Source organism: Dermacentor variabilis, chromosome 7, assembly GCF_050947875.1.
Source record: "Dermacentor variabilis isolate Ectoservices chromosome 7, ASM5094787v1, whole genome shotgun sequence".
NCBI classification, from domain to species: Eukaryota; Metazoa; Arthropoda; class Arachnida; order Ixodida; family Ixodidae; genus Dermacentor; species Dermacentor variabilis.
Window position 1 is genome coordinate 119,133,066 of NC_134574.1, and position 26,099 is coordinate 119,159,164.

At 45.0% G+C, this 26,099-nt stretch overlaps 1 long non-coding RNA gene across 1 annotated transcript in view; it reads left to right on the forward strand.

Moving 5' to 3' along the window:
* Positions 1 to 26,099, forward strand: part of LOC142587070 (uncharacterized) — a 482,522-nt gene that overhangs the window by 239,251 nt on the left and 217,172 nt on the right. Inside the window, exon 3 of the long non-coding RNA XR_012829346.1 lies at positions 19,081 to 19,143. This is a non-coding gene — a long non-coding RNA (uncharacterized LOC142587070). The remainder of the gene's footprint in view (positions 1 to 19,080; positions 19,144 to 26,099) is intronic.

Genomic DNA, 26,099 nt, shown 5'->3' on the forward strand with positions numbered 1-26,099 from the left:
AGTCTAACACCATAACCACTGAGCAACCACGGCGGGTCCCGCAGGAGTTGTACACCTCATTTAACCTACAGTGGTGCCCAATTTGATCAGTCAAGGTGGGCCAATCTGAGCTCGGTTATACCGCACGGATGGCACTCGGCTAGAGAACCTGGTATTTATATGACCTGCACATGTGTGGCCACACATAATTGAGGATATATAATTTTTTTTAGGAGGGTTTCCGTACAGTGATAAAATGAAGGAAAAGACATTAAAAAGAAAGAAAAAAAAGGGGGCGGAAAAAAAGGGACATAACTAGTGATTTGAACTCGTGATCCTTCAATGTTGCCCGGAAAGGTAGCTCAGTCGGTTGGTTCGTCAAGCCAGCAGTTACTTTCAAGCGCCATAGCTCCTGCTACGAGTCTCATACTTATGTGGAAAGGGGCTGATGTTGTCCGCGACAGTCGATTTTTGTGGTTGGAAGGCATAATTTCTTGGAAAAATGGCCGCCAGAGGAGCAGCGTGAACTCGAGCGGCTTTAGAGACTAGGAAAACTGCCTTACAATATTTAGACTTGAGGGGAAGCTTCGTTAACAAACTATAACACGGCAATTAGCACTCGAATACGACGAGAGAAATTATTGAGACGTGAAAAATTCCCTTGAAATAAATCTGGTTTGCGAGACAAATGCTTGTATGTATTAAATCTCTTAAAAGATGAGGGGGGGAAATATGCGCTCACCGAGAGGGCATCGTCAGCACGAGACCACCACCAGGCACCTTACGGGGATGTGGAGAGCTTCGCGGCCGGAACGAAGCCTCCCCTCTCCGCCGGCCAAGCGTGGAAAACGCGCTTTCCGATCGCTCAAGGTTGCGCAGGAATAGTATAGCTCTAGCGTCTAGGAAGAGCTTTAACAGGTGCGAGGGCGGCACGCATAGCGTGGGAAGCTAGCCGCCGGAATAGCTATCTCAAGTACTGCTGCTGGCGAGGGCGAAATACCTTCGTGTAATTATAATAACCCTAATAGGACTTCTTTCAAAGAAAAAAAAAAGAAAAAAAAAGGAAACGGCTCAGAAGGCTATACTTCGAGAGCTATGACTGATGCTTTTCTATATATATGTATTCATCTCATCTATGGGATCGCATGCGAGCGCTGTTTCTTTGTCTCTGCGTGTAGTAGTTAAGAGAGCCAGTTTAAGGGCGGAGAAGAGGGAAGGAAAGGAAAGCAAACTTGCAGCGCCGTGGTTTTAAAGCGCAACCGTGGTAGAGAAACGGAAAGGCGATATAAGCATGCGTGTCCATGATACGCACACGACAAACTGCCTTACAATATTTAGACTTGAGGGGAAGCTTCGTTAACAAACTATAACACGGCAGTCAGCACTCGAATATAATTATAACCCTAATAATAATTGTAAATATTCATCTCATCTATAGGATCTAAAGCGCGCGCTGTTTCTTGTCTCTGCGTGTAGTAGTTAAGAGAGCCAGTTTAAGGGCGGAGAAGAGGGAAGGAAAGGAAAGCAAACTTGCAGCGCCGTGGTTTTAAAGCGCAACCGTGGTAGAGAAACGAAAGGGCGATATAAGCATGCGTGTCCATGATACGCACACGACAAACTGCCTTACAATATTTAGACTTGAGGGGAAGCTTCGTTAACAAACTATAACACGGCAGTCAGCACTCGAATATAATTATAACCCTAATAATAATTGTAAATATTCATCTCATCTATAGGATCTAAAGCGCGCGCTGTTTCTTGTCTCTGCGTGTAGTAGTGAAGAGAGCCAGTTTAAGGGCGGAGAAGAGGGAAGGAAAGGAAAGCAAACTTGCAGCGCCGTGGTTTTAAAGCGCAACCCTGGTAGAGAAACGGAAAGGCGATATAAGCATGCGTGGCCATGATACGCACACGACAAACTGCCTTACAATATTTAGACTTGAGGGGAAGCTTCGTTAACAAACTATAACACGGCAATCAGCACTCGAATACGACGAGAGAAATTATTGAGACGTGGAAAATTCCCTTGAAATAAATCTGGTTTACGAGACAAATGCTTATATGTATTGAATCTCTTAATCTATTGACGACAGAACAGCTCAAATCCTGCACGTGTATTTGGGCCCGTGTTTTTTAAACCGTATTATTTCGTTGAACAGCTTGGCTAAAGTTAGCTGAGACACCCTGTGCACAAATGAAACAGCCAATGCCGACTCTCGATAGGCCTGGCAGCGTCAGATCACGTTGCTGATCTGCATAATGACGACAAATGACCGCCAGTACTTGGTCCTAAAAGAAAAATAAAGCTAATCGAAAGACTGTTTCATTACCATTTACGTTTTGCTGCCGCGCCGAAGCGCAATAAAAGGTCCACAATTTAATTAAAAACTGGCTGCCTCAGGGCCACGTTGTGACGCTAGCAACGCTAACCGCGCTAACCCACGCAAAGCCCAGCGTGCTAAATCCAAAAGTAAGAGTTGGTACCTTCTCCGCTAAGCTCTTCCTAGGGCATCACGCGTGTACATTCTGGAACAGTTATATTTTTTATTTTTATTTTTGTGTACGCGAGGGTTTGGCGTAGGGTACGTATACAAAAACTGCCTGATAACTCCTCAATATTCGTGTTTCCTGCCGTTGAGTGGAACATTCAAAGCAGACTTATGTTCACAGACTGTTTTCCTTCCTTTTCTTTCTTTTTAATAGGATGCACCGCTGTAGTAGTTCCAAAGTTTCGAAGATTACTAACGTCTTACCAACTCAACTTCGTAATTGCTTCCGGCATCTTCCCTTTGTTCGATCCTTCCATGCGTTAGCTCTGCCATACAAAGCACTTCCCACGCATCGTCTGCTCAGCGCACTTTTATTTCACCGGCTGTGTCGCTTGCGAGATATGCAAATGTCCGCCTACGCTCAAGATAGACTATACTACTGAGACAGATGTGGACTGCTGACTGTAAAGACAAGCGTCCTTGCTTACAACTTTCGAGCAACTTTTGTTTTGTCGGTCCTCCCTAACTAAGCGAGTTATTTAGTCGTCGTGAGTGCAGGGGACTCAGAAACCATATTCAAATGACGAACACGTGCTTTCTTTCGGATGCACAAGAAAGTCGAACCTGCTGTGTAACTTATAGATAGAATCTGAAGTTCTCTCTTTTCAAATATGACCGTTGTCAGAGTGGGCAGGTTTGTTGCATACGGGAAGACAATAATCCCTGTCTGAAATGAATTCTTTCTGTGTGAAAGTTCCTGCGAGATTGGTGTCGCTGCTTGGCTCGCGTCAGCGAGGAGATGCTGACGTCTGCCAAAGTATCGATCGGCTCTCTCTTCCCACTTGTGCGTAATGTTACGCGCAGGTAAGACATATAGTGGTACACAAGAAATCGCATAATGAACATCCCCTTACTCCTTCCCCAAGGCCGGGTAGCAAACTGCAGACCTATTGTCCAGTTAACGTCCCTGTATTCGATATTTAATTTATGTATCTATCTCTCTCTCCAATCCATATTTTAGGAACCTCAATCATCACCATTACTGTTATTTACCTTGTAGCTCACAATTATTTGTTTCCATTGTTACTAAAAATTCAATTTATTTTTGGTCAGCAGAATAGCAAATAAAATTAAGATATGCCAAATTAACTATCGCTATTGTAAAGCTTTCAGATCGCCTTCAACACAAAATTATCATAGGTTCCGGGATACATAAGCGATGCCTGTTTCCACAGCAGGATTTCGTTAATTTACTTCGGGATAAATGAGACCTACTTTCTCTCTCTCACCTACTGTCCAGCATTAGTAATAACCTATAGCCTACACGCCGCTGACGTGGTTATGCACCATCGCTGTATTCTTTCTACGCTACGTTTGCCGCAACAATTTAAACTTTTCAAACGGAACTCGACAGTTCTGACATCCACTCTTCGTGTCTGCCGCGCACTTTTCCCGATGTTTGCCATCTTGTCAAGATATTTAGTTTGCTATCTTGTCTAGATAATGGGCATCCTAGCTTAGCAGAAAAATACAGCGGAGAGCTTCCCTAATCGACCTCGCCCGTTTGAAATCTCTGTGGTCTTACAACAGTGTGACTGCTGGTAAACAACACCACGGCAGGAAATGTAATTGATATATTTAGGCATCATTCCTTTTGCATGAGGACAGTCCATATTCAAAATGAGCAATTAGGGCAAAAGCAAAATGTAAAATGCAGAGCGTGTGCGTTCCGTATAACAAATGCAAATTCTGCTCGTAATATATTACTTGGCATTTCTTTTCTTTCTAAATCCGCGTGAGCATCGTGAAAGACCGAGGCTTTCAGAGAGATATGCGTGTTCTGCTACAGTGATGCCAATTCGTAACTATTGCTTTATTGTGATCTTCATTAAAGGGTTTCGTGCTCTTGATACTTAAGCTGTTTTGTATTGCCGTTGATGATCACATGGCAGTGATTAAGGTTTTTTTTTTTTTGAGGTTGCTGTAATATCGCACGCAGCGGCCGTTCCTAATATATTCTCGGTTGGGTAGAGTAGAATGTGATGATTAACGGCTACTGTTCGTGCCACCATGTTTCCTTCTACCCTCTTTCATCATGTGTGTAGGGAGTTTCGCTGAATGCAGTCATTTAAAGAGGCTACCTTTCCTTTTTTTTGAGCAAGTAAGCACACTAGCTGGGGCGTTTTCGCTCAAAGAGCGAACCAGCATAAATCTGCACTTGACTATTACATTGCCTATTCGCAAGCGTAATTTTGGGAAAAGCCACTATAAGTAAATGTTACTGGAATAGTAGCTATTTCCTTGATCGCACGTTGGCCATCACAAATCGATTGTGAGATCTGGTTTGATCTTCGAATAATTTTTCCCTTTTTTTGCAATTGTTTAACGATTTGGCTACAACATATGCAGCAATGAGCTGAATGCATGAGAATATGTTTTTTTTTTCCCTCACTGACTTCTCTGAGCGCTTCCTACTTTGTCGCAAGCCCTTTAGACACGATGACCCAAATGGCAATATGTACGGCTGTGGATGAGCTCCGATGTCATCTCATTACGTTTAAGAGAGCAGGCAAGCATAATATACCACGCTAGTATCGCTAATGCAGTTGCGCTGATGTAATACACGAACGTCTCGTACACTCACTTCTACTATTTCGGCACCTCTGAAACGTACAGTGACTGAATGCATCTGGCACAAAAAAAAATAAACGATAGGCACGCCCATTGGACTTACATCTATAGGCGTTCGTGATTGCGGAGCAACTGAATTATGCGGCGTCACTTTAATTGCGGCTGCAGAGTCGAAACTCGGCGGAACAACGTGCTAGTGTACTGTGTTCTACTTTTGTCTTTAGATTTGTCCTGTTGCTCTTCCTTTCCTATTTCCTCCCTTCCTTCCTATTTTTCATTTCTGTGTTGCTGTCACCTCCCTTGAGAAGAGTAGGCAGGCGTTGTGCCCCTTCCGGTGGCAGTTGCCAGCCTGCTCCTCGCCTTCCCTTTCCTGTTAACTGTATGTATGTGTATATGTGTTCAAAACAAATAATAATAATAATTATTGCATGTGAGAGTAAAGAAAGGCACGTCGACTACGAGACGCGGAACCCGTCGTGTATAAGTGGCGGGGCACTTCATGTGAACGCTGGAATGCCAGATTGACGTACGCAGAAATGAACATGTAAACTTCGGTAATGTATATTCAGACCGTCGAGCAGCTGCCTAAAAACTCCGCCACGTGCTGTAATAACAGGAAGTATTGACAAACGTTTCCACGCCTCTTACTCTTACAAAAGATATTCCTAGCTGCTATTGAACGGAAAGCAGAAATAGAATGAGATCTATGGCCGGATAACTGGCAATATATCACTTTGGTGTTGTGACTGCTTCAGCGGAAGGCTTCGTGCATTATGAGAGCATGGGCAACGAATGGAAGCATATCAGCAAAGACTCGACAACGTGAAACATAGCTTGTATGCTGCCTGCGATAGTGAACGTGTTGTACTAGCCCTGAATCGAAGCAGGAATAGCGCTGTTTTCAACTACAGTAAAACTGCGAAAATTTATACGTTGTCAGTAATGTAGAATTTGCAGCCCTTGTTGCACTGTATACGTATGTCGGTCGTAAATACTGCAGCAGTATGACAGGTGAACGGTTAGGCTACCCTCTTCAATATCCATTACAGTCACGCCTTTCAGAGCGTCGCTCAAAGAATCCGGAAATGTTTGATTGCAATGCGAATTTAATATGTTCTTATATACTGCTGTTTATAATGCGGAGTAAGCTAAGACTAAGACACGGCTGTGGAGTGCGTAGCGTAAGGCTTATCCAGTGTTGAACATACACGCGGAACTATCACTGCTTGTCGCTGGGTTAGTTCGTTCACACTTGTCGTGGTGCAATATGACCCGAAACATGATGGAATAAAAACGTGAAAGGCAAGCTTATATTTTTCTCGCCTCTTTGTTGTCCAGTTATTTCCTGCGCTAACGCTCTTTCCTTGCGTCACTTATGCCTCTTCAACTATACGCGTAAAATGTCGATAACGACTTAATATGGCGCACATTAACAAAAGGTCCAATATCAGTCATGATGAACTGCTACAATGAACGAACGACGGCATATCGCGGTGAGGTTTCGAGGGGCCACTGTTTGGAACGAGAATATCGGAAAATCTGCTAGAAAACCGCCGCCGTAGTTCAGAACTTTTGCCAAGCAGAATAAAATCATCGTGTGGTAATGATATTCACATGAAATAAAATGCATTTGCAAGGATGTGCGCCGACATGTGGCTTCTCCCATACAGGTGATGAGGCTAAGTGCCCCGAAATATTGAGCTTCCGGTCGGCATCCGCTGTGCATTTGTTATCAAGGACTAGGTCAAGGATTGCAACGTGTAAATTGCATACTACATTTATGGCTATGAGTAAGCTAAGGTCAAATATGCAAGCGTGAGTACAAAAAAAAATTGAAGCTCCCGTCTTACTGCACCTATGCCGCTTTCACATTAATATTTATTTACCGTGTATGTTTGGATGTCTGAGAAAGAACCAAATACAACCGTGATTACTGTGTTAGAAGTACATGCACCAATGTTTAGGCGAAGTCGTAGGGTTTCGGATAAAGACATGGAATTTTGACACTTTGTAACAACCACCGGTGAGTAACTGAATCTGCACTTCGGCACTCCCTTTAATAGCATACGTATGCTATACTTCTGGATCTGAATCGCAAGATGCGATTGTTCGTATTAACCAAACCACAATAAGACCGGCGATCTGCATGAACATGCTGTCGACGTCAACAGGCAGCTCAAGAAAAGAGAACCAAGAAGTGTAATCGTTTTTCCTCTTCGTGTTCCCGTTTATACAGATAATAAAGAAGGTATTGGCCTGCCACTCCTTAGGTTCCGACATTAATTACAAACTTTTCCTCGGCACTATTTAAAGAGCAGCCGATCCGTGATATCCAGGTTGCTTGAAAACAGATCTTCCCCTCATGCTAAATCCATAAACAGATGATCATAGCCGCGAAACCTCGCATGTCAAACACTTCACTAACGACGATACCACAAGCCAAGCTGCATTAAAAATTACTCACATGAAGACTGTTTCAAGCTGTCCATTTCTGTTCCTTATCTGCGCCTCCCGCCAGAAATGTACTGCGCTTGAAGAGCAAATAATAACGCACCGTATTGGTTTGCCTAAGCAAACATCATCATCGGCTGTGACTCTTGCGAAACCACATGCGGTGAAAGGCAAATGTTTAGGAAGCCTCGCAAGCTCATGGACATCGTTATTTTCTAGACGGGCTAGTGCAACTCATCAAAGCGATCCTGTCAACCCCTGCTTTGACCTAACTTTCGCTTGCGTGGGAGAAAAAGATAATTTTCTCGCTAGGCCTGACCGCTCATACTTTATGTACCAGCCAGCATGCGCGGGTCTCCGCCGAACTCAGAAGTCATTCCCGAAGTAAATAGGCTTTCCATACGCCATGCTTGCGCAGCACGTATTTGCTCCTGCCTATTTGTTTATTTTCGTATCTGTCTGAGAGGACCGAGGGCTAAAGTAAGTCAAGCGAAATTCCTTCGTCTAGCGCAAATATGTTTGCTGGTATCTTATTTATTTTTCCATTTCTTTACTTCGTTGTTTATATATTTATTTAGGTTCACGACTTCCCATGGCAGGCAGGGAAGTTTGTTCACCGTTATCGAGACTGCACGCAATCTTTCCAGATGTATTCGCAACCAAGACATGTCTCTGGTGTAACGACCACACAGCCACACTGACAAACATTACTTACCACTGTTGGGAGCGGCCAGCCCAGGCAGTATCCAGGCTGGTGAGCCCATCACAAACACTCACGACGCGGTCCTGGGAGGCGCGGCTTTCCGAGCTGGCACTGGGAAGCTAACTGGCGACCCCGGACCAGGCCCAGCGAGCCACCGTGGCCAGTGGGCTCCACCCGAGATTAACCACACGGAGTTCCTTCGTACAATAATGTTTCTTCTCTCTCTCTCTCTCTCTCTCTCTCTCTCTCTCTAGCTGTTCACCGTTAAACCAAATCACTTTCGGCACCTTAGAAATCAGAAACCAAAACTTAAATGTGGGATTTGTCTACCTCTCACCTGACCAAAACCGGTGGTGCGTTTAAGTGTCGAGAAGGATGAATAGCAGCGTGGTGACAGTTTGGTGCCTCTTTAAACGCCAACGCACGTTTAATCTTGCCACGACGCGAACTTTCACGAGTAAACCAGAACCAAACGAGTGCAAAGTCTTGAGGCGTGATTAGTCTGCGCCTTTGAGCGTTCTTCAATAGCATATATCTAGAGCGTATCCGAAATCAACTTTGTAGCGAATTGTGCGTTTGTGTAAGTCAACACGGTTCTTTCAATCCCTACAACAAAAGAAGAAGAGCGTGTGCTGTTAATGCTCGACCAATCCAAGCCAGCGAAACAGCGACCCACTTGTGTGTTACCAACAGCTAGGCCTTATTCTCTCATACTGAGAGCCAATCTCAACGAAACTTTCCACATGATAGCCTAATATTACTTCCCGTGTGAGATGAAACGTAACAAAACTATACTACACCTGCCATGGTTGCTCAGTGGCCATGGTGTTGGGCTGCTGAGCACGAGGTCGCGGGACCGAATCCCGGCCACGGCGGCCGCATTTCGAAGGGAGCAAAATGCGAAAACACCCATTTACTTAGATTTAGGTGCACGTTAAGGAACGCTAGGTTGTCGACATTTCCGGAGTTCTCCACTACGGCGTGCCTCATAATCAGAAAGTGATTTTGTCACGTAAAACCCCACAATTACTACTTTATAAAACCCTGTTAGCGCCAAAATTAGAATACGCTGCAGCTATATGGGACCCTTTCCACGAAAACCTAATACATTCTCTTGAACTAATCCAGAACAACGCCACTCGTTTTATTCTTTGGAATTACTACCGTGGTGCGAGCGTTTCTTCAATGAAATCGAATCTGGGTCTTCAACTGCTTGCAACATGTCGAAGAATTTCCCGCCTTTTATTTTTTTCATAAGCTGTATCACCACCCTACACTCCATCCAAAGTTCATGTCGCTACCATATCACTTATCTCACCGTACTGATCATTATCATAAAGTTAGAATCGGTGCATGTAACACGACACATTTTATACACTCATTTTTGCCACACACGTCGAAAGATTGGAATGAATTTCCTTCTGACATTGTTTCCATTAATAACAATGATCATTTTCGAAAAGCACTAGCTAACAATGTACAATAGCAAACATTTGTATGAACTGCTCTTGGTGTTTTCCTTTTTCTTGTTTAATGTTACTTTCATATGTCATGTTCTATTACTGCATTTCTCACACTTTCAGCTAAGATTGTATATTTAGCAAATATTGTGTATAAGCTCATGATTTATTTCCTTCTTATTTGTTGTATAACCCACTCCCCTCTCTAATGCCGAAAGGCCCTGAGGGTAAATAAAGGAAAAAATGTATCAATCTACTACACCATTTCCTTCCCGTAAAGTAGGAAATGGTTGGAAATGGATGGAATTTTAGCAGGAAGCGCGCAGGCCTGGTGCTACAATGTCGAACAGTGAATTTGTTTCCGTCTCATTATATATCATATTTGAAGTTTGCGGGTGACCTACAGAAAACTGCTTATGAGGTAATACGATGCAGTGAACAACTAATAACTGCTTACTTTAATATGAGGCAAGTTTCGTTTGCTGCTGTATTCCCAAACGTGTTCTTTGACCATCCGCTACATTGGTAAAAAATTTACGTTTGCTGTTCTAGTTTTCTCAGCCCCTTAAAACATAATGTTTTAAGGGGCTGCTAATAGACTGCTGCAAGTGTGACAAAACTAATTTTCATTACTTGATGAACATATCGATAAAAAAACTGTATTAGCAAAGCTTAACGCCTAATGAGAATGGCATCCTTCAGCGCAAGTCACTGAATAGTACTTCCACGATTGAAGCATGCTTACAAAAAGAATGGACTCCCTTACTTTGATTCAACGGCTAGTTGTTGATTCGAAAGAAACGATAGAGCCTTCACTAAGCCTCGACGTTTCCTATTTCATTGTGGGTTTGTACATTACGCCATTTCTAAACATGTGTCTTTTTTCTTTTCATTGCCCGTGAATAATGACAAATACTTCAGCAATATATGTCGATTTCTTTGTGACTACAAGAGTCCGAAAAGAAACAGCCTGAAAGAAACCAGCGCCATATTCGAAAGAAAGCTGCCAAAATGAGGCAAATAAAACAAAGCAAATAAAAGGTCTTTGAGGAACTCCACATTTGGTCTCCGATTTGCAGCGAATAGCTTTCGTTGGCTCTGTTCGCTCATTTTCGTTGTGGTCGGTGGTAGCTGGGCTTTCGTCGCTGTTACAAAGGCGCAGACGCAATAGGGCCCGTGCTCTCGCTCAACAAAGTTGCCTGAACGCCAACTATTATACCTCTTGGACACGCGTCGTGATCCCGCGGGAGAGCTCTGGCGCGTATGGAGGCTTACATGCCATTGTGGGACGTCCGGGCATTGCCAGCCCTCCTTTGCTCCCACGGCCCACTCCTCCTGTGGCCATAAACAAAACCCATATGGCTTGGCATCCTAGACGGCACATTGCTGCTAGCGCTCCCAGCGACTGGCCAGAGTGTCTGTCGCGTCTTCCGAGACTGTCGGAGGACAACAAATGTTTGTTCTGAGTTTGGTCTCGTAAGAAAACCTTTCATTTTGGGGTTCACATTGAACGCTCCTCGTTTGAAGCGTTCTGAACACAGTTATATTAAGCATGTCGACATTCACAACTGTAATGAACTCTTCCGCGGCGAACCTTTAACTGGACACGCGCTAATCTGTTTAAGTCTGAAGTAGCTCATGAAGAACAGGAAAAAATATATTGAATACAACTGTCCTTGCTGTCATTTCTGGCAGTTTTTGTGCAGGTTTTCTCTAGATGCACAATTGGAGGTCGTGCTTATAGCAAAGAACTTTTCTTTACAATGATACTGAGCTTCAACGATTGCTGCCTTCCTCTCGTCCATTTTGTGCTCCTTCTTCTACAGTCTCGAAATCGCATTCCTTTACTTGTGAATAGTCTCGTTTCAATGTGCCTGATGACGCCGCTCCGCCTGTTTCTAATCTCGCAAGTACTGCTGCATCCAGGACCAGAAGCCCTGAACCAAGGACAGAAACCTTTGCCGCAGTAAACCGTCTTGAATCGCTGTCACCTTGTTGTTTGAAGTAACAATTAATAAACTATGAAAATGCTCGCTTGAACACGCAACCGCAAATTTTATTCACATTCGTGATTTAAAACTGCTACCTTGACATATAAGTTTTACAGTCAGCTTGAAAGCGTATGTTGCATCGTATTGTAATTCCCGAACAAAACGAAACAACTAGAAAGTTGGTATACGTTGATGTTTCCAGCACGGCTTATATGAGCAGTGACAGACAAATATTCCCACCCAAGTAATCCGTAGAGATGGTTAAACAGCGAAGCTGAAACGTAGTGTTAATTAATCACTGGGCTAACCCCGACGGTTCATTAGACTGCCGCATCCTCGATACGCAGTTGCTGCTTGCGCTCAGCTGCAAGAGCCTGTTCCTGTGCCCGGGCTACAGCATCGGTATGGCGTATACGAGCTCGTTCGCGGTTCTGCTCCCAGTGTTGCTGATCGCAAGCTGCCTGCTAATCAGGAGTACATATGACACGTGGCCCACTTTTACGTCTCAGCACCACCAAGGGCGTTAATTGAACGTTTGCCACATGTCAAATCACCGCTCCTCCGTCAGCGCGGCGTGGACAACGACTAAAAGAAATAAGAATGCTCACCCCCCCTTCCCCCATTACCTGGAAACCGGAGAAAAGGATGAACGAAGGGGGACCCCGTCAACGAATGGATAAGCGCAGTTAATTAGACGAGTCAAATGCCCTTGCAGGCTGAGCAAAGAAAAAAGAGAGCGTGCAAAGCGGATGTTGCAGGATTCCACGAAAGGGCCTCAGCTGGCGACTCACCTTGCAGGCGGAGCGCAGAAGAAAGACAACATGTAATCCGGCAGATGGAGGATTTTTCGAAAGGGAATTTTGCGCCCGCTTCCCCTTGCACACTGAACGAAGGACAGAGTGGGCAACAACGTATGAACCAGGTGTCGCTGGATGATGTCTTTTCGGTACGGATCATTTCTTTTTATCCGGATTATTTTTTGGTGCCACAAATTTCAAACCAGTCTCCTGGGCGTGGTAGCGCAACGGAGTCGACGATGGTGATTTGCTGCTGAACCGTCTTCAGATTCCCTAGTCGACTCCCCAAGGGAAGACGACGGGATTAAAAGCAGATACTTTTCGAGAGTGTTAACGGACGGTCCTGGTGTCAACTGGGACGTTAACTTGCTCTTGCATGGAGTGGGCTTCCGCACTGGAGCCTTGTAGCTAAGCTAAATGAAGTCTTTTGCTTCATTTTCTAAAACTTGACGTTGTAGTTGATTGGCTTGTTGGATTCCATGCCTTGAATGCCGCCCGAGCCGCAGCACTGCCCATTTCGGAGCCGGAGAGAAACTGCTGCCAGCGCACTCGGCTTCGACGGAGAGCAATGGCGTACTACTGGTGCAGACAACAGCGCGCCTCTCTTTTTCGCGCATGCGAATAGAGTTGCGCCGGAGGAGTTTTCGGTGTACAGGCGACAGACGGATGGACGGACGGACGGACCAGCTAGCCATATACGTATGTCTGTCCCTCATCCCTGGCGCCCTCTTTCGTGCTTTTTTAACCACAACAGGAGTGTCTTAGCAAGCACGATGCGCATCACGTCAAAATGGCACGCGAGCAACGGCGGCAAACACGTGCACCATGCATACGCATATGAACACGCTTTCACCGAGTGATGTTCAATAAGGATACACTGAGCTTCATAAAGCGTGCGTGGACTTATGCAGCATGTAAGAATACGATTTAAATTTTTTTTTAAATTCCATACTTGGAACCAAAGCTCTTGTGAGCAAGCTTAAAGAAGCTAAACGCCGCCATAAATGCGAATGCTCTTCCGCATATAACGGACGGATAGGAAGAACGGATGACCGGAGACCAAGGCGAACGGTGACGGAAATAACTTATCGTAGCAGCTAGGTGCCCAGCGTATTTTGCGATTTATAAGCAGCTGGCATTTTCTCTGAATTTTTCTTCGGTGTGTGTTACAGAACGGTACCACTTGTATACGTTTCTTTTATTTCTTTTGTTTTGGAGGGGGGGAGTGTCTTCAATATCGGATTAGATGCGATGGCCACGTGAAGCGCTCTGGGTTGACCTCCTCTAGCAGCTACGGGTTGTGCGCGCGTTACGGAGGTGCCGAGTTTTCGAGATCGAGTTGCCGAGCACAGCGCTAGAAGAACGGTGCAGCAACGCAAGCAGCGGCGGCAGGCCGATCGCGAGTCGACCGACTCCGAAGTAGATGCATTGACAGATCGCTTTCAAGATACGGCGCGCGCCGCTGCGCGAATTACGCAGTTGCTACCGGAGCACAAGGCACACCACCTCCTTCACGCGCTGCCTCCCCGCTTTCCTCCCTTGTGCGTGATTCAGCTCACCGCCACACACTTTCACTCCAACAAGCAGCGTACGGTGCGCGGGGACGAATTATCGCCCTCGGACTTTTTACAGAACATCGCGGCGACCACGACGGCCGAAATGCGCCTGGAGTGTACATATCGTTGTTATCGCTATTCTATAGGACTGGCGCCGATACGTTGCACGTGACCCTCTTCACGAAGTGAAAATGTCACGGCATTTTCTTTTTTTTTCAAATAGCTTACCAAATGAACAAGTGCGTTTTATACACAGGTGCGACTTATATACGATTTCTTTCGGAAAAACTGCCGCTTGAGGGGTTGCGACTTATACAAAGGTGCGAGTTGCAGACCGGAAAACACGATAAGAAAATACGAAAAATGCAGTGGACGTTGACGCCGACGGCGCAGCAGCAAGGGGAGCTGCGCGTGAACTGAAGCTAGCGGCTAGATAATGATATTGATCGCTTGCAGAATGCGATGGTCATCCAAACTAAGCAAATATATGATAACAGGACCGCCTTTGTGATAGGGTGTACGCAAACATTGTCATGCCGTCTGATGGGTGGTCGCGCAGCTAATGTCTCGGCCACGAAATGGTTCGAGTGGCCACTCTTTACCAATCAGGTTAACTGTGCTGCACACTACATACATAAAATTGATGGATCGGCTTATACGTTGCAGAAGTCTGTGCTGGACACGTGAATAAAGACGAAGAAATGGCCTAAGGGGAGAAGTGGGGACGAATAAATGAGATAAAATCTAGGACGACACCGGTCTCACTAAGATTAAGTCTTTTCTATAGCAGCTCTAGATAGGAACGCTGCATTCTGGCGCTGTCGACAGCTTTTGAAGACGAGACATGTGGGTGAAGTTTCTCGTCGACGAGGCGTCAATGGAGTTTGTTGTTTTCACTCGACACCAAGCGTACGGTGAACCATCGACGGACCTTCTTCGCGAAGTTAGTTCTACGGGGCTCGTTAACGTGCTGCAAGAAGGCAAGAAGCCGCAATCAGCCGCCAAGCCGCGGCTCCAACAGGGCTGATGAAACTTTATAGCCGTTCTTTCGCTTCCGTGTACGCCATGAAAGAACTTTTCGAAATCAATATTTCGTGTCACATTCTGGTGAAACGCCTGCAACCTCCCAAGAGCCCATAAATGGTTGAGTATCGTGTCAGCATTCCGGCGATCGCTTGTTTAAGTTTAGCGAAAACAAGAATTGTGGCGGAGAAGCGTAGAAGGATCCGTCTTTGTGCGTTGAAGATATTTCCTATACCCTAATCAGAGTAAACGTATGGCGTCAGCTTAGGTCCTGCATCGCGAAGAACCGACCATGGTGGCTGCTGCTGTTGCTTCCTGAATGTGTCGCGTTTTTAACGTGGCCGCTGGCTGTAAAAATGATAAATCACCTCATCACCGCTGCAGGAAGTTGGACGTTTTAACAAGGTAATGGATCTCAGCTGTCGCGCGAAGAACTCTTGAAATTTACCTTGATGACACTTTGATTGAATAAGTTTAACTCAATTTTTCAGCTTGAGAGATGAGAGGGTGACGCCGAGCCGAGGAAAAGAGCTACGTTAAAAAGTTCAGCAACATAAAAAAAAATAAGGGGCAAATCTCGCGAAGTGTTTGGTGGTTTTCGGGAAGAAGCGTCATTACTATGGGAAAGGATATTTTTTGCTCTCTTTTTCTTCCAACAAAACGTGGGTTCTTTTCAGGCATCAATAAATCAATTTTTTTTTTTTTTTGCTTTACGCAAACCATACCAGTGAAAGCTCCCAGGCGTCGCCATGCTATGCGGGCGAGGGAGCCCTAGATTGAAGACTGGTGATAGCGCGTGCTGTTTGCAGCCGCGCACTCATGGCTTCCGGAATTATTTCTAAAATATCTTATGCAACGAGATGCCGCTTTGTATCTAAGGAGCTAGCACCAGTTATTTCACAAGACACTTCACCAGTAGGAATCACTATGCACAGAGCCTGGGTTCCGTCAGGACGAGCCCGCTGAATACATTGTGCTAGAGAGTTCCGCACATTGGTGGGGGGACTTCGACTTCCCCTTGGGAAGTTTGAAAGCATTGCGGGTGAAACAGGAGCCGGAGTTGGGCGTCTCAGAGTTTGCACTTGTGGTTAGCGCAGGTCGTTTGTTTTGATAAACCTTTGCGTTATTTATATCGCAGGAATTACAAACGCTCATATATAGCCTCTCAAGTTTTGCTCCTCTTTGTTATCATTGGACTGCTCTGTAGGAGGTGATGGCTCAAGTATGTTAAGCTTACATGAGCAACCTAATTAAAATTCATAGACTCTTTCTACTTTCAGTGCTGTCAGTTTGAAGCAATTTGCCGTTTGCATTCATTGATTTTGCTTTAAGTACAAGTATCCATGTATCTGGTTAAATACCAGAGACGAGGGAAAGGGGGCCTGTTAATAAGTTGCTTTTGTGAGGTGTCACAACGGCACTTTGAGGTCAGCTTACAGAAAAGAGAAAGATTGATAACCTTAACAATGGTGCTTCCACCTGCTATCTGGAAAAGTGAGAATGTAAATCTCATCGATATATTATACTTCAGGCTTTTGCAACTTATCTGTTGGGACACAAAATAGAATAACTGATAAGTAGATTGCCTGAAAATAGGGCCGGAATCAAACATGAATAAAGAGATTGGAACAATAATAATTACCTATTGTCTGTTACAAATTAAGAAGGCAGGGAAGGCTCGCCCAGATTATCAAAGCGCGGTAGCCAATTGCCTCTGCGACTAAAGAAATTGTCCCGCTGCGGCGACTCGGCCCAGTTCGGAACTCGGGATGCCATGTTCTCCGTCCGTGGAGTGGCCGGCCGTCCGTCTCATGACGTCAGTCTAGAGTGCGCGCCCATTGGTGGAGGCTCGTGTGCATCCGCCTTGGAGGGGAAACTGCCGCTCCCGTCTAAAGTTGTACGCAACTATAGTTCGACAAGTTGCGCCGAGCATCCGTAGATTTTTTTTTCTTTTCATGCATGGCAAACAGTTGTGCAACAACTTTCTGACAGATACCACAGAGCGACAATCCTTTATATGTTACAAAGTTAACCTTCCCTGTTGTCGAGTGGAAAACTAAGCGTGGATAATTTAGACAATGACACATGGAACAAGTGAGGTCACTATTTATTCCTGTCAACACACTGCCGATATATATTCATTTTTATTCATTTATCTATTTGAATATACTGTTGGTCCCACTTAGGAGTGTTACAGGAGTGAGTTTATATACACAATATGCTAATTACAGTCATTAATAAAATAGGATAGCAATCATGTAAAAAAAGACAAGAAATCACTCATAAGCAGACACATCGGGTGCAGAACATGAGGGACTGAAGAGAGCCACCAACTGCCGTCATCAAAGCAAGCATTCATTCATACATTCAGACAGAGTATAAACTCAGCAGGTAACGAGATAAATCAATAACAGACTATAATATAGCAATAACATTTACTAGAACCAACGAAATACCTCGTGAATTGCATCAAACGTGGGAGAAAATGAGTATTCACTAATTACTTTAAAGGCACATAATTAACATTCCCGCTTCAAAGTTTTGGTGTATATTATCCATGGCATGGTGCCCATTTTCTCTAAATACAAAATTGCTGCCGTTTTTCTCCCTTCCAGGGAATCGGGGAAACATTATAAGTACTTCATATAGCGCCGTAATACAGGCCGTAAACGCGACTGTTGCAATTTTTGTTTGTCTCCTAAATTAAACAACACATATGAAGATGTTCCTACATGTGATTCCTAACATTTGTCACATTTTCACAAAATATGAACGGTGCTAGTCATTCAGTTTCCTTTTTTTTCCTTCTCAGAACCATGACAACACACACAAAACGTTTCTAGCACCTCTTCTCGCATTGACAGCTTGGCTGTTATCTTTTTCAGAAGCCAATCACGACGATTGTCATAATAAGCGAAAGTGGAACACTCCTAGAAAAGTACTCACTTTCCTTAGCCGGAGAGTGTGTCAAGTTAGTTCGTGCTTTGTCAATAATTTCCCACGAGAACAGAAGCATGACATTAAAGAGGGCGACAGGCACACCTATGACATGTAACATAATAGTGAGCATCTGAGCTGGTCAAATTACTACTATGACTCAGCTTCCACCTAAATTTCAAAGGTTAGTCTTGTGGAATCACGGACACGCTCAACTGATATTTAGAGGCCCCTAAAACTTACGTGTTTTACGTCCCACTCTTGACATGACATTCGCATCGCTCTTTACTGTCTTTTCCGGGAGCCAAGCCTGATTACTTGTTCCCCATGACAATCGCAGGTCACGTCCGTTCGTTTCCCCTAACATGTCATCCAGAATAAATCACTGATAGAGAGCTAAGCTTTTCAGTAACGTGCAAAGCAGTAACTCTGTAAAGATGCTATAAGTGTCAGTGATCTAAAGTGTCACTCAGATTTGACTGACTGATCAAACTCAAGCTAAAGCGAGCGGTCGATGGTCGAACGAGGGATGCCGCTTGAGCCAATCTTTCAACAAGGGCCCCGACTTCGTCAGGGCAGACGAAACACTGACAAACCCAAGTTCTCTTTTCGAAACATCGACTCCAGTGACAATCCTTGATCGACAACTGTTCATCACTTCAAGCCTCCACCTTCTCGTGATCCTCTCTGTTGTTTGGCACTCACTTTAAAGATGTGACAAGTGTTAAGCGTACCCACCGTGGTTGCTCAGGGGCTATGGTGTTGGGCTGCTGAGCACGAGGTCGCGGGATTGAATCCCGGCCACGGCGGCCACGGCGGCGATGGGGACGAAATGTGAAAACACCCGCGTACATAGGTTTAGGTGCACGTTAAAGAACCCCAGGTGGTCGAAATTTCCGCAGTCCTTCACTACGGCGTGCCTCATAACCAGAAAGTGGTTTTGGCACGTAAAACACCTTAATTTTAAGTGTTAAGTGTCATTTGTGCGTCCTGCTAGTTGAAAGAACTGTTATTGGTAGGCATAACTTTTCTTAACGTTGGATTGCTATTTATCATCCATTCGCAGGAACTACCACACGGAGGTCAATTGAAAGCTCCCAACGGGGCGAAGCAAGACAACGGCCAAACGGTGAGTTGAACTACGCGATTTGGAATCTCGCCGTCGCCACAGCTATTTGTATACTAATAAGATCTCGATTGGGTGAGGTGGCTCTCACCGCAAGAATCAGGCAACGACAACGAAGCCGGGCATCGTGATGATGAAAAAAAGTAGAAAAGATTGTATTGATTTCATTGGTACATGTATGTGACTCTCGTCTGTGTCTCGAGCGGTTCTGATTAACATGGGGGCCAACACGGCCGTAAATAACCCCTGGTGGTCCTTTGGTGGTCGACGTCTTAGTGGGGAGCCTGTGGAAGCAGATTCTGCCGTCGTCCCTAACCTTCCGGTTTTTTTTTTCCTTCGTGTGTCTCTTTCTTTCAGCTCGGGGAAAAAGGGGTCGACGCTGTTTCGGTGGAAAGGTCAATTATGTGGACATGAGGATACCCGCTTGAGCGCTTCTCAAACTTGACAGGTCAATCATGCGGGATCTAACATGACCTTAATTAACCCTTTCTGTCTCGTGGTTGTCGACGTCTTGCCGGGGAGCCTGTGGAAGCATTAGTGCATTCGTCAGGCTCTGCAGTCGACAGCCTCCTTCGGTTTTTCTTCTCTTCGTCCATCCCTTTTTGTCTGCTCGGGGAATAAAGGGGTTGACGCCGTTTCGCAGAACAGGGCAATTATTTTGACATGGGGACGCCCGCTCGAATGTCTCTCACACCTGCCAGGTCGATCATAACAATACACTGCAAAATGATACTGCGCTTTAGGATACGTACATTAATTCAGCCTATCCGGCTATTAGCTCTCTAATTCCAAGGCAGAGTACCCGTAAAAAATAACAAAGCAGCATTCACCACATAATGAAGCCCCGTAGACTCTGTGGTCAACGAATTTCGTACCTCCGAGCTTCGTATGCTAACTCAGCTTGTGCCTAACTAGGGTGAATCCACTGCATTAACAGACACGAGTACAGTCGAAAATGAAGTACATGGTGCGCCCATACTTGGGTGAAACAGTGCCAACAATTTTCATTTCATTTGAACACCAGTAAATTTTTTTAAACAACAGTCGACGATCATCTTTACAAAACAAACTGGAATATTTCTTTCACACTCATTCTTCGGAAGGCCTACTCAGCGAATAAAATAGGCTACTCTGGTTATAATTTTATGTGCTATCAAAAAGCTTTAAGCTTTTTCAACAATTTACACGTCTACTGAAAGCTTTTCGGGAATTTACATGAGAGGGTTATTATGTGCAAGGCAACGATGATGATGAAAGGTGCCGTGGTCTTCCCGTTGGCAATGGAAGTGGCGGTCCAGTAAAATTGTGTAATTATGATGGACCCCAAAATTTGACTGCTTTAGATAACTTATGAATGTTAGAAAATAAATCGAAATAGCACTTGCTTCGTAAAAAATTGCGAACCTACGAAGCTCAAGGAATTACAATTAATAATTTTAGCAGCGACACCACGAAACCGGGAGGCTGAGGTCCGTTTATAGAAAGCGGAACTGCCGTCTACCAATGGACATTAAATATGACCATGAGTTAACTGTTAAGAAATTCATTATGACGTTTTACGTGCCGAAACGATTATGTGATTATGAGCGCCGTCATTGTGGGGGACTACATTTATTTTGACCACCTGAGGTTCTTTCCCGTACACCTAATATATGTACACGGCTGTTTTTGCTCTTGGCCCCCATCGAAATGTGGCCGCCATGGGGGGAATTTGGTCCCGCGACCTCTTTCTTAGCAGCACAACATGAAAGCCACTAAGCAACCACGGCTGGTGATCGTGAAGGAGCTGTGTAGCTACTTGTTATAGGTTCATTTGTCTCTGTTTGATCTGAACTGTGTGTCTGCTGCCGTTCGCATTTATGTAGTATCCGGAAAAGCGTTTCATGAAATTGAAATACACAAAGTGCATACCGTATTTGCACGTTGGCTCGGAAACTCGTTATGTATTTGTTGGATTCGGCGTCATTGCAGACGGCTCTTCCCGATTTTATTTTAATGCGCAAGCATTCTAGGGCTACATCCCTTAGAAATCTGTCCCTCCGTCCGTCTGTAACGCACGACACCATGGGCTCCATAGGTATACCTGGGGTGCTATGCGGTATGAGTCATATGAGAATGCCTAGTGACTACTTGACTACTCAGATTTATGATTATTACTATATATAGTCAGTACTGAAGATATATTAGGAGCAATTAAGGGTAATGAAAAACTAAAAAGAATAATTACAATGAAATGGTTATGCCTAAATAAGACAACTTAAGACTGATCAACGGTAGGAAGCCTAAGGAAGATAATTTGAATAAATAATGAATTAGCCCAATGAAGAGTGAATAGCAACGAAATATTCAGGCGTAATTTCAGTTGATTAAAATTAGCTTACTGAAACTAACAAAGGGTAATTAAGGGTAATTAGGGAGATCTAAGCCTAATTTCGGTTGCTTACCAATAAATTTTCTAAGGCTACTCAGGATTGCTTAACGCAAACAAGATGACCTCAGCCAAATTAAGAATCATTACGAATGCGACACTTCGTTCAATAAGAATATTTCCGACTAATTGGGTTCCCCAATAGTGTAATTGCAAAATGCCATTGCAATAATTGCAGCACATTGCGTCATCCTTGGCACAGTAAGGCGCTGTGTAACTCGGCCACTAAGTCGATCCTTCGTTGCATGAGTGCAATATGAGCAACTGGAAATAATGCTTCCGCCATATCCGACAAGCTCCACTATAAGAATTTTCTGCAGTAATTTTTTCCCTTAATTTTGCTGCACAATACATGCATGAATGTCTACAAAGACAGATTTATAACGAAGCAGAACAGAAGTGTCTCAATTATGATATACGGGTTCGTTCTCAATCGTGTTAACTTAACTCAAGTAGTTCTTAAAACGCCATTCTTCGTGACATAGACCGTTTTTTTTTTTTTTTTGATGGGCGCCGCCATCATTAATACGCAGTGGTGCCATCTATGGACGGTCCGTATGCTGGTTTCGGTGAGCGCTCCGTGTTGTATGTTAGGTATAGGCTCGGTGGCACATTCTCGCGGTTGTTATCGCACTCGCACAGTCTATTGTGTATGACGTGGCGTCTTCCATGTTGAAAATGGTTCGGTTAGAAGTGCTTGAAATCATGCAAGTCGGTATGGCCGGAGTTTCTGCTGGCGTTTAGGTGGACGCTGGAGCGCCCAGCGTGATGTGTATGCGCGTCTTAATTATAGCCAACAATCAGCCTCGGAGTTCAGCTGTGTATTTATGAAAATTTATTTCATGAATGTGACCTCACTGCAGCACTCTCAATGCAATTCCTAGCTACGGTAGAGCATAAATGAACAGTTAAGAAACATATACGACGATTCTAACAGCGTGGCTACCATTCTGCAGCGGATTAAGTTGCGCTGTCTACATTGACGAGCTTTCAAACTGGTATATGTAGATACGTTGCCTGACTACCTCGTTTGTTGGATGATGTTTTCATCAACGAATAAAAAAGGTTTTCATTTGCAATGACAGGATACCCTAGGGTTTTAATCACACTTGTCAAGAGGTCGAGTGACCGGTGGGGGATAGCACGGCCGTTCGAAGCAGTGGTAGGTGCTGGGTGGTTCATCCGTTTGTTCTATGTGTGCGCCAGCTAACGTTAGCCAAGCTGTCCAACGAAAAAAAAAATATTTGGAAAACATGATAAAAGATACAATCATAAGAACTACGACGTTCAGTCGTCAGAGTTCTCAGAAGGGAACAACTAGATAATTTATTATATCTTTTACTTTTTGGTCGAAAAGCTTGGCTAACGTAAGCTGGGACACCCCATATATAGCGCATGTTAAAAGCATGCGGCATGACCATGCAAAGTCTTATTTGGGCATTAGCCATTGTTTCTTCTTGTGTATATTTCGTGAATGAAGAGGACGAAAACGATCTTCTTTTTTTTTGTTCGATCGTGTTCGTCCCGTCTTCTACGACGTACAGATCCGTTTTATGGAACTAGATTTTCTCACAAGTAATCGTCGGGTTCTTTTTTGATGTGATGCCCTTTGGACATTAGTGCTCTATAGGGCAAAAAATAAATGCCGAAGCAAGAAGTCTATATATGTCATGCTGGTTTACCCACAGCAGTGATCGCTGTGTTGAGCAACGCCATCGGCCTCAAACAGGAGGCCAACGTAGAGACATAGCACTGTGATTTTAAGTCTATTAGACTTGAAATGCGTGAGGACAAGGCCGGTGGCTTATCCAGACATATTATGGCGATTAGTGCTTAGATATTTCGCGATTTCATTGGGTCCGCCATACACGAGCACTCTTATGCTGTAGTTCCCACTCCATTTAAGCGATCAGACAATGAGAATGTTTTCCAATCCACGCTGGGCAATTTATAGATATCGGTTTTCCTCTTTGCTTGAAAACCGATACAGTAAAAACAGTTCACGCAACAAATACGCATTCTGCGGCTGATGACGCACGTCAGTGTTTGCGCAGCCAAGATGAAATTACCGCGTACTGTAGTCACTGCTTGTACCGGAAGGCTACAGAGTGGTTCTTCGAGGACTTCGTATGAGCTCACATCACATAAGTGTGACGGATAACGAGCTGAAACATCTCCAAATCTATCCGCAGCACGCGACTCCAACACATTCATGCAGCGCCGCACGGCTTTCGCTAGCGGGAAAGGAGGAAAGGAACGCGACACGCCCTTTCCTCCTCGCCCGATGAACAGGTCTATAGACCTAAAACTGTCGCTCACCAGAATTCAGTGCGCTCCGTTGCTCCAGCGAGGTCAGTGAGCGAAAACGACATTCGAGTATGTAAGCACGCCCGAAAGGCGTTCGCAAACCTCTCTTACCAAAGCTATCAGCATGGGGACACATTCTGGATGCGGGAACGAGGGAGAACGATGACACACTAAAGCCGATTGTTCCGGGCACTCACTTTCCCCGCACAACAGCAGGGTATAGATTTGTCCATCAATGTCTCATTACCAGAGCGGTTTGTGTTATACGAAACAGAGTGTCCGTTTACGCTCTCTCTTTCTCTGTCAGGTTCTGGACAGTAAGTGAAGAAGAGCAGTGCCTGACAAATGCTGTTTATCGGCAGAATTGCTGCCCTGAAAGTGTCGAAACCAACGACCATTCGTTTTCGCTCTGCCCGCCTGTATTCCACCTCAATTCCCCATGTGTTGGAAGACTTTTCATTTTTTTTATACTTTACGCTTGGACACTGGTTAATGCGTTACACAGTGACCAAATGACCAAGTATAGCTAGTTTTTTTGCAAACTTAGTGTAGCTCTTTGTTCTCAGAAGAAGCAGAAAAAGAAGACAAAAAGGCGACGTGTTCCCATTGGTAGAAGGCGTATTTCCTTCTGAAATTCGTTTGGTGGTGCGTTCTGGTAGGGAGTTGTAAGTTTTCTTAATATTTCAGCTTGGTGACCTTTATTTGAGCCTCATTAATGCTGTTGCAAAATGCTAGGGCACCTAAGCATTTCTCACGAGTTGTGAATGCGAAGTCACTATTGTCCAGTTGAACGGCACCGAGCGGCCCTTCGAGTTTCGCGCTCTCGCGGTCTCGCCACGAGCGCTCCACGACGGAGTAGCGCCAAGGGCCTCTGGATAGCAGGCCTGTGCGCTCCGCTTTATGACGTCGTGCTGCTTCGAGCAAAATTTCCACTATCGAACCCAGCGTGACCAAAAGCGGCCACGTCAAAATTACCGCGGCTAACTCAGGAGCATTCCCACTAGATTCTATGGGTGTCGATCAAGGTAGCATGACGTCATAAATCGAGGTGCACAGGCCTCGTACTATCTTGGAACGCATTGGCAGAGCGGGCCGACAGGGAAGACGTGCCCACCTTTAGCGCGCAATGTGTTGCGTGAGGGAAGAAGGCATCGCCGCGTCGGTGGGATGCGGTGATGGCGCCGCAGGCTGCTTCTGCTTGCTGTTGCTGGCAGCCCGTACCGCTATGGCACATTACTCGCCGCGCAAAACAACAGAGTTTAATTGGGCAATAATGCTTTCGCATTCACGACTCATGAGGAGTGCTTAGCAGTTCCAGGATATTTAACTGCAGAGTACTGTGAACGTTTCTGCATGTTTTTTGGATGTTGATGTGTGTTCTTCTACTATTTTCTGTGCCTTCCTGGACTGAGTTCACAAACATTACTTGTGTTGATGTGCGAGCGTGTTCCAGCACGATTTTGTGAGCTTTCCTTAAATGACGCGAAAAACTGTCGGTGTGATCTTGCTATTGAAGCCTACCCCTTTTTGTGATTTTCATTTTTCTTTTGCCATGTTAGGAGGACTAGCCCGAGGCAGTTAAAGACGCCAGCTTTCTTAAAGTTATCTAGATTAACACGCACACACCTCTCACCGCCCTCCTTCGCCTCTTCCTACGCAACCGTATATAGCATATGACGTTGCTCACAACGTGCGTTTCAAAAGCATGGCCCTGTTGCTAGGATAAAGTCCGGTCCGTTCGAACCCCTCACCCCCCCCCCTCCAACTCAGTGCACCTTCATTTCGCAATACTCCTCACTGAATGGCGGCATCATCGCGTGTTCAGCCACGAGCCAAAATTCGCCCCGGGAAACATAACATATGCTCTATATGACATGGTGGTCTCCTAGATAGTGCACTGCTTGTAGGAAGCCCGCACAGGTCAGGTCGAGGTTAAGGCTGCACGCAGGTGCTCGTTCTTAGGGGCATGTTTAGACCGCTGTCGTCCTTGGCAGGCACCTAAAACGGTAACGGTAGCGCGCGTGCCTGCGTGGCCGCTGGCCGACCCGTGCAGAAAATAATAAAGTGATCACGCAAGGTCACCTATTTAGACATGTTGCCGTTCTTGGCCCTTTCAGCTGTCGATGTATCGGCTCGCTCACGCCACCATGCCTCCATGGCCAAGATGCGCAAGAGGCACAGAGATCAATTCAGGGCTATAGCGATGCCCGCTTTTTATCTACAG